Here is an 8,871-nt window from a genome sequence, read left to right as displayed (position 1 = left end):
GTGACGGGGCGCTCTCCCCTCGTGTTTGTCGTCGTCTTAGTTATTGTTTTATTCCCGTTTTTGTCTAGTCTTCTACTTTTACTTTAATAAATGTTATTCCTTTTGCATACAACTTAACGTGTCATCTCCTTCTTTGTCGCGACTTGTGAGCCGGCCGTGACATGTCCAAGTTATTTGTCTGTGTACTCCGGTTCAAAAAAGTAGGGAAGGGCGAAAAATCATCTAATTTTCTCCTCCAACTTCAAAATTGTCAGAGATCTTTGTTGTAATTTATTATTATAAAAAAAAATTTGTGACCTTTCCAACGTGATGACGTAATACGTAGCGCATCCAGAGATGGTACAAGACGGGCATTTGTGGTTAAAAAGTACATATATATATTTATTTATTTATTTTTTAGAAAATGACCGATGGTTTTGCAAGATAAGACACTATTCCTCAGCTGGGATCGTGCAGAGCCGTTTGAAACTGCATTGATTTGGACTTCAACATGTTGGTTGCGATTGGAGTCCATTGTGTGGAGAAAAATCTTTAAAAGGTTTCCTCAAAAAACTAAATTTATTTTCCACTGAAGAAAGAAAGACATGAACATCTTGGATGGCATTGGGGTGAGTAAATTATCAGGACATTTTCATTTTGAGGTGAACTAATCCTTTAATTCTTCATGTCAGAGATTCAACAAGGTGCTGAAAACATTCCTCAGAGATTAAAAAAAATTATACTAAAGACATAATGTTACAAAATATTTCTTTTTCAAATAAATTCTGTTCTTCTGAACTTTAATCCTGGGTTAATAACAGGGGGGCAGTGTTCCGAAAAACATTGAAGCCGACCGGGGCGCCGCCATTGGCTAGCGGACCCCCACCTGCTGTTAGCATTCCATTGACTCCCATTCATTTTGGCGTCACTTTGACAGCGAATAACTTTACATCTGAGGCGTTTAAAGACACCGTTTGTCCATTGTTTATTTCTAAAGAAACACGAAAATGTATAAAAGGCTCCATTACCTTGTATCTTACGTTATGGCCCCGTAGAAGCAGTTTTTGTAAAAATAGGCTAACGATTGCGTCATACCCGCGCGACTCTGTCGCACAAGTCGAAACATTACCGTATGGACAGGCAGAGAAGCTCGCAAGCAATCGGGAGGACGTGGAGCATAAAGTCAAGGGAGAAGCCCATAGAGAGTGATAAAGTTGCTCCCGTTGCTAGCTCATGGACAGCTAATACTCACGCTCTCCGTCTCTGCGGGATTCGGAAGGGAATGATTCAGATTTCTCTCGGCACAGCTACTAGAAGACCTACAGGTTGCTCGCGTCACATCTACGTCGTCAAGCTCAGTTTGAGCCTGCGCAGTTCGCCTTGCGATCAGGAAGTGAGTGCTTCTAATTGACTTCATTTCTCTCCGTTGAAACCTATGGGGTCGCTGTGTCCAGTTTATATACTGTCTATGGTTAATAATCATAAATGTTACTTGAGCAGAAAATCATCATATTACACTGATTTCTGAAGGATCATGTGACACTGAAGACTGGAGTAATGATGCTGAAAATTCAGCTTTGATCACAGGAATAAATTACATTTTAAAATATGTTTTACAATAGAAAACAGATTTTTGAAATTGTAATAATAATTCACAATATTAGTGTTTTTTATCAAATAAATGCAGCCTTGGTGAATATGAGACTTTTTTTTTCAAATATATAACCATCCCCAAACTTATGAATGCTAGTGTATAATTGTACATCTTTAATCGTTTTTATTTTATTTTATTTTTTACAAAAAGGGGTTCAGCTGTCAGAGCAGCGCGTTACAACACTCACGTGAATAGTTTTATAGTTAAGAAATACAAAATTCACATATCATTGATTTTGGCTCCACTTCTAACAATATGCAGCTTCTGAGTATAAAGATGAATATGACACACTGGATCGAAGACTTGCTTTCAGAGAGTTTACGGTTTTAAACACGGACTCCTCGGGCCAGGAACGTCCTTTAGGCCGTCCTGAAGTCAAACACTGTTCTTCATCCAAACAGAGTTGTAATGTTAGCAAGCGGTTTGGGAAAAGGTCTGAGAGTGTCCTGGAGTTTCTCAGATTGGGATTTGCTGGAATAAACAGTTTCTCCAAATGGAGGGAAAACCCGATTGGCCGCCAGCAGTCACATGCTCAATGTCAAACGATCCATTAGTGCCACCATGTTTTATGTGTGTGTTTTGGGATCTTTATTTGTACATGAAGCCTTTTATAGCTTGTTAATGTAATATGTAAACGATAAACGATTAGAGAAAGAGTTATTAGATAGATTCGAGTGTGTATAGTGAATGAGTTAAAAGGTTACAAGGTTAAAAGGAGACGCATTACCTTCTATAGACTTCTGTGTAGTTTATGGTGGATTAAATTAACTTGAAATGTTGACTGTTTGATTTTACATAAATATATGTTTCATTGCCTCGTGCACTGCATTGTTTTATTAAAGCAGATGAGGTGTCTCTTTTGGTCATATAATGATGTCACGATCACTTACGCAGGTTATTTGAGTCCAGTCGCTGTTATTCAGTCTTTGTCTTCAGTTTCCACCCGGGTGACGCACACTGTGGTCAAGATGCTTCATACACTGCAAAGGGAAATTCATAATGGATGACAAATAATGCAGCAATTAAAGAGGAAGTTGAAAAGACGATGATGTAATGGTGTCAAAATTGGATATAGTATTTATTTGAAGGTTGTGAAGGTTTTATGGTTTGTGTGTGGGCAGAACACACAGCTGTTAGATTTAGATCGGTTTCATTCAGGCTTTTTAAACATATGCAGTGGCATGCTTGAACTTTATATATTTCAAGCAAATTTAACAGTTCTTCAGTGTGTGTGTGTGTGTGTGTGTGTGTGTGTGTGTGTGTGTGTGTGTGTGTGTGTGTGTGTGTGTGTGTGTGTGTTTGTGCGTGCGTGCGTGCCTGTGTGTGTGCGTGTGTGTGTCACATTATTGTAGGCTAATTGTTACTTTAGTCTGTTGTAAAGAATGTCCACACAATCCTGTTTTTGCCCGGCTGGACTCATAGACAGTATATAAACTGGACACAGCGACCCCATAGGTTTCAACGGAGAGAAGTGAAGTCAATTAGAAGCATCACTTCCTGATGGCCGGGCGAACTGCGCAGACTCAACCTGAGCTTGACGACTGTAGATGTGACGTGAGTCTGACAGCTGTCTGTCTTCTAGTCGCTGTGCCGAGAGAAATCTGAATCATTCCCTTCCGAATCTCTCAGAGACGGAGAGCGTGAGCATTAGCTGTCCATGAGCTAGCAGCGGGAGCAACTTTATCACTCTCTATGGGCTTCTCCCTTGACTTTATCTGACTTTATGCCTCCACGTCACCGCGAGCTTGTCTGCCTGTCCATACGGTAATCTCTCGACTTGTGCGACAGAGTCGTGTGGTTATAACGCAATCGTTAGCCTATTTTTACAAAAACGGCTTCTACGAGGCCATAACGTAAGATACAAGGTAATGGAGCCTTTTATACATTGTCGTGTTTCTTTAGAAATAAATAATGGACAAATGGAGTCTTTAAACGCCTCAGATGTAAAGTTATTCGCTGTAAAAGTGTCACCAAAATGAATGGAAGTCAATGCAATGCTAACAGGTGATGCTCTGCTACAATGGTGGCCCCGTGGAGGCTTCAGTTTCCGGTGGATGGATTTCCCCCTTGGCTTTGTATTAAATAAATAAAAAAGTAATGCTTGATTAATGACTAATAATACCTAATGTATTAGAGTTAAGACTTCTAATATTAAGATCTTCCTCCATTTTGGTTTGCAATTCTCTGGTTTTTACAATCGCCAATGTGTTGACCTGCATTTCTTCTTCTTTAATAAGCTGTCACTAGATTATCCGTCACAGTAAAGTGTGTTTCAGCTTCAGATTGTCTGATGTCGATGTCTGCCTTGGGCTCGTGCCCGGCTCGTCTCATCAGTGAGTCTGATATACACTCTTCATCTCTCCATCTGTATTCTGAGAGTCTTTAAAGCCTGACAAGCTCTTTACAGCATCGGGTGACTTGGCTCAAGCCCACACTATTCACATCTGCAGTGTTGCTGCTCGCTCAGAAAACATGCTACAAAAAGCTGTCACTCTAAAAAATGCTGGGTTGTTTTAACCCAAATTTGGGTGAAGTATGGCAGCCCGATCTCATGGAAGCACGTATCTTTACCACGAATGTTATTTCTTGTGCCATTTATACGCCAAAAATAGTTTGTGCATATGATACACAGTTTTTGCGTGCATATGATACGCAGTTTTTACGTGCATATGATACACAGTTTTTGCGTGCATATGATACGCAGTTTTTACGTGCATATGATACACAGTTTTTACGTGCATATGATACACAGTTTTTACGTGCATATGATACGCAGTTTTTGCGTGCATATGATACGCAGTTTTTACGTGCATATGATACACAGTTTTTGCGTGCATATGATACGCAGTTTTTACGTGCATATGATACACAGTTTTTACGTGCATATGATACACAGTTTTTACGTGCATATGATACGCAGTTTTTGCGTGCATATGATACGCAGATTTTACGTGCATATGATACACAGTTTTTACGTGCATATGATACACAGTTTTTGCGTGCATATGATACGCAGATTTTACGTGCATATGATACACAGTTTTTACGTGCATATGATACACAGTTTTTACATGCATATGATACGCAGTTTTTACGTGCATATGATACACAGTTTTTACGTGCATATGATACGCAGATTTTACGTGCATATGATACACAGTTTTTACGTGCATATGATACACAGTTTTTACGTGCATATGATACGCAGATTTTACGTGCATATGATACACAGTTTTTACGTGCATATGATACACAGTTTTTACATGCATATGATACGCAGTTTTTACGTGCATATGATACACAGTTTTTACATGCATATGATACGCAGTTTTTACATGCATATGATACACAGTTTTTACGTGCATATGATACGCAGTTTTTACGTGCATATGATACGCAGTTTTTACGTGCATATGATACGCAGTTTTTACGTGCATATGATACGCAGTTTTTACGTGCATATGATACACAGTTTTTACGTGCATATGATACGCAGATTTTACGTGCATATGATACACAGTTTTTACGTGCATATGATACACAGTTTTTACGTGCATATGATACGCAGATTTTACGTGCATATGATACACAGTTTTTACGTGCATATGATACACAGTTTTTACATGCATATGATACGCAGTTTTTACGTGCATATGATACACAGTTTTTACATGCATATGATACGCAGTTTTTACGTGCATATGATACACAGTTTTTACGTGCATATGATACGCAGTTTTTACGTGCATATGATACGCAGTTTTTACGTGCATATGATACGCAGTTTTTACGTGCATATGATACGCAGTTTTTACGTGCATATGATACACAGTTTTTACGTGCATATGATACGCAGTTTTTACGTGCATATGATACACAGTTTTTACGTGCATATGATACGCAGTTTTTACGTGCATATGATACACAGTTTTTACGTGCATATGATACGCAGTTTTTACGTGCATATGATACGCAGTTTTTACGTGCATATGATACGCAGTTTTTACGTGCATATGATACGCAGTTTTTACATGCATATGATACACAGTTTTTACGTGCATATGATACGCAGTTTTTACTTGCATATGATACGCAGTTTTTACGTGCATATGATACACAGTTTTTACGTGCATAAGATACGCAGTTTTTACGTGCATATGATACACAGTTTTTACGTGCATATGATACGCAGATTTTACGTGCATATGATACACAGTTTTTACGTGCATATGATACACAGTTTTTACATGCATATGATACGCAGTTTTTACGTGCATATGATACGCAGTTTTTACATGCATATGATACGCAGTTTTTACATGCATATGATACGCAGTTTTTACGTGCATATGATACGCAGTTTTTACATGCATATGATACGCAGATTTTACGTGCATATGATACACAGTTTTTACGTGCATATGATACACAGTTTTTACGTGCATATGATACACAGTTTTTGCGTGCATATGATACACAGTTTTTACGTGCATATGATACACAGTTTTTACGTGCATATGATACACAGTTTTTGCGTGCATATGATACGCAGTTTTTACGTGCATATGATACACAGTTTTTGCGTGCATATGATACACAGTTTTTACGTGCATATGATACACAGTTTTTGCGTGCATATGATACACAGTTTTTACGTGCATATGATACACAGTTTTTGCGTGCATATGATACACAGTTTTTACGTGCATATGATACACAGTTTTTACGTGCATATGATACGCAGATTTTGCGTGCATATGATACGCAGTTTTTACGTGCATATGATACACAGTTTTTGCGTGCATATGATACACAGTTTTTACGTGCATATGATACACAGTTTTTACGTGCATATGATACACAGTTTTTGCGTGCATATGATACGCAGTTTTTACGTGCATATGATACACAGTTTTTACGTGCATATGATACACAGTTTTTACGTGCATATGATACACAGTTTTTGCGTGCATATGATACGCAGATTTTGCGTGCATATGATACGCAGTTTTTACGTGCATATGATACACAGTTTTTGCGTGCATATGATACACAGTTTTTACGTGCATATGATACACAGTTTTTACGTGCATATGATACACAGTTTTTGCGTGCATATGATACGCAGTTTTTACGTGCATATGATACACAGTTTTTGCGTGCATATGATACACAGTTTTTACGTGCATAAGATACGCAGTTTTTGCGTGCATATGATACACAGTTTTTACGTGCATATGATACACAGTTTTTACGTGCATATGATACACAGTTTTTGCGTGCATAAGATACACAGTTTTTACGTGCATATGATACACAGTTTTTGCGTGCATATGATACACAGTTTTTGCGTGCATTTGATACACAGTATTTGCGTGCATAAGATACGCAGTTTTTGTGTGCATATGATACGCACTTTATGGTGTGTAATACGCACACACTCCCGTCCCCACCCCTAATCCTACCCAAGGGTTTCAGTAGCCCCATTCACACAGCACTTTGAACCCGGCAAATTGCCGGCAAATTGCCGGAACGCCTTCTGTGTGAACGCAAACACGACCCGGGTTTAATGCCGGGATCGATGCCGGGTTGGGGACCTAGTAACATTGCCGTGTTCAGACCCGGAACGCGCGCTGTGTGAACAAAAGCCAGGACAAATGCCGTAAGGGGTGTGTCGTAGTGATGATGCACGAGCCTTCGCAATGACGTAGTTATCGTGTTACTCTGTTAGAAGAAAGTTTGTGTTCGTCAGCGATACAAGAAAGAACGAAAAGATGTCTGCAAACTGGACTGAAGCAGAGACCCGAGAGCTCCTTGCAATCCGCGCCGAAGCTGAGATCGTTCGTTCGCCACCTTATACGTCACATCATAACGTCACGCGTCTATCCGGGACATACCCGGGTTGTGTGTGAACGCGCTCTCTGATTCCGGCAAATCACTGGCAGTGTGAATGAACCATTTTCAAACGAACCCGGGTCAAATCCCGGGTCACTTTATCCGTGTATTTTCCGGAATCTCTGTGTGAAAGGGGCTAGTGTGTAGCACATGCACGCAAAAAAAACAAACATTTTTGCCGTAAAAATGGCACGAGGAATATGGACAAACTCAGCCATTGGGTTTCTTTTTTTTTTATTACATTTTTAACCCAATGTTTGAGTTTGTCCATATTTTACACAAAATTGGGTTAAAACAACCCAGCATTCATTCAGCATTCACACCCAGTGTGGGATGCTACGCTTTCAAAAGGATATAATGTGTAGCCTACCATTTAAATATACCACTATTAGTACCTAAACATTAGTCGACGGTCAGAGGCTTGATCGACCAAATGGAGTTTTATGTCAGTTAAATATATTTTGGTCAGTATCGACTTAGTGCTATATTTATATTTTAAGGGCTCATTATTATGGTTTAGCATAATAACTAGTTTTACTAGATACATCTTTACTAGTTGACTAGATAAATCTGTAGTTAAGTAATTTAACAAGGACCATTATATTTTTAAAGATTTGTGTTGCAATCTAAAATGATTGCATATACAGGTGAAACTCTAAAAATTATAATATGGTGCAAAAGTTAATTTATTCAGTAATTCAACTTAAAAGGTGAAACTAATATATTATATAGACTCATTACATGCAAAGTGAGATATGTCAAGTCTTTATTTGTTATAATATTGATGATTATGCTTACCGCTTATGAAAACCCCAAATTCAAAATTATAATATTGTGAAAAGGTTTTCATAATCTGTAAGCCATAATCATCAAAATTATAACAAATAAAGGCTTGAAATATCTCACTCTGCATGTAATGAGTCTATATAATATATTAGTTTCACCTTTTAAGTTGAATTACTGAAATAAATTAACTTTTACACAATATTAAACATTTTCGAGTTTCATCTTATTATATAATGATATTATTTGTAGTAATGTTACTATTAAATATTTATAATGTGTTTGTTGTTGTGGTCTAAAGTTATTAAATAAAAATGTTAGTTTAACTCAACTGACAAACAGCAATCATGAAAAATTGTGAGTCTGGATTCATGAGGACTGTGTGGGAATTACACACTGTTTTTATGAGTCTTGCACAAAAACACAAATGAAAGACCAGTCAGATCCTCATTGAGCACAAGTTAACAGACTAATAAAGTTATTTAAAGATCATAATGAACATGACGAATGTCCAGTCTTGACAACTTCCTCTTTTATTAGGTCTTCACAGTCATATGACT

Source organism: Phoxinus phoxinus (assembly GCF_949152265.1).
Source record: "Phoxinus phoxinus genome assembly, chromosome: 3".
Classification (NCBI taxonomy): Eukaryota; Metazoa; Chordata; class Actinopteri; order Cypriniformes; family Leuciscidae; genus Phoxinus; species Phoxinus phoxinus.
The sequence above is the reverse complement of the archived record's forward strand: the minus strand, read 5'-3'. Positions refer to the sequence as shown.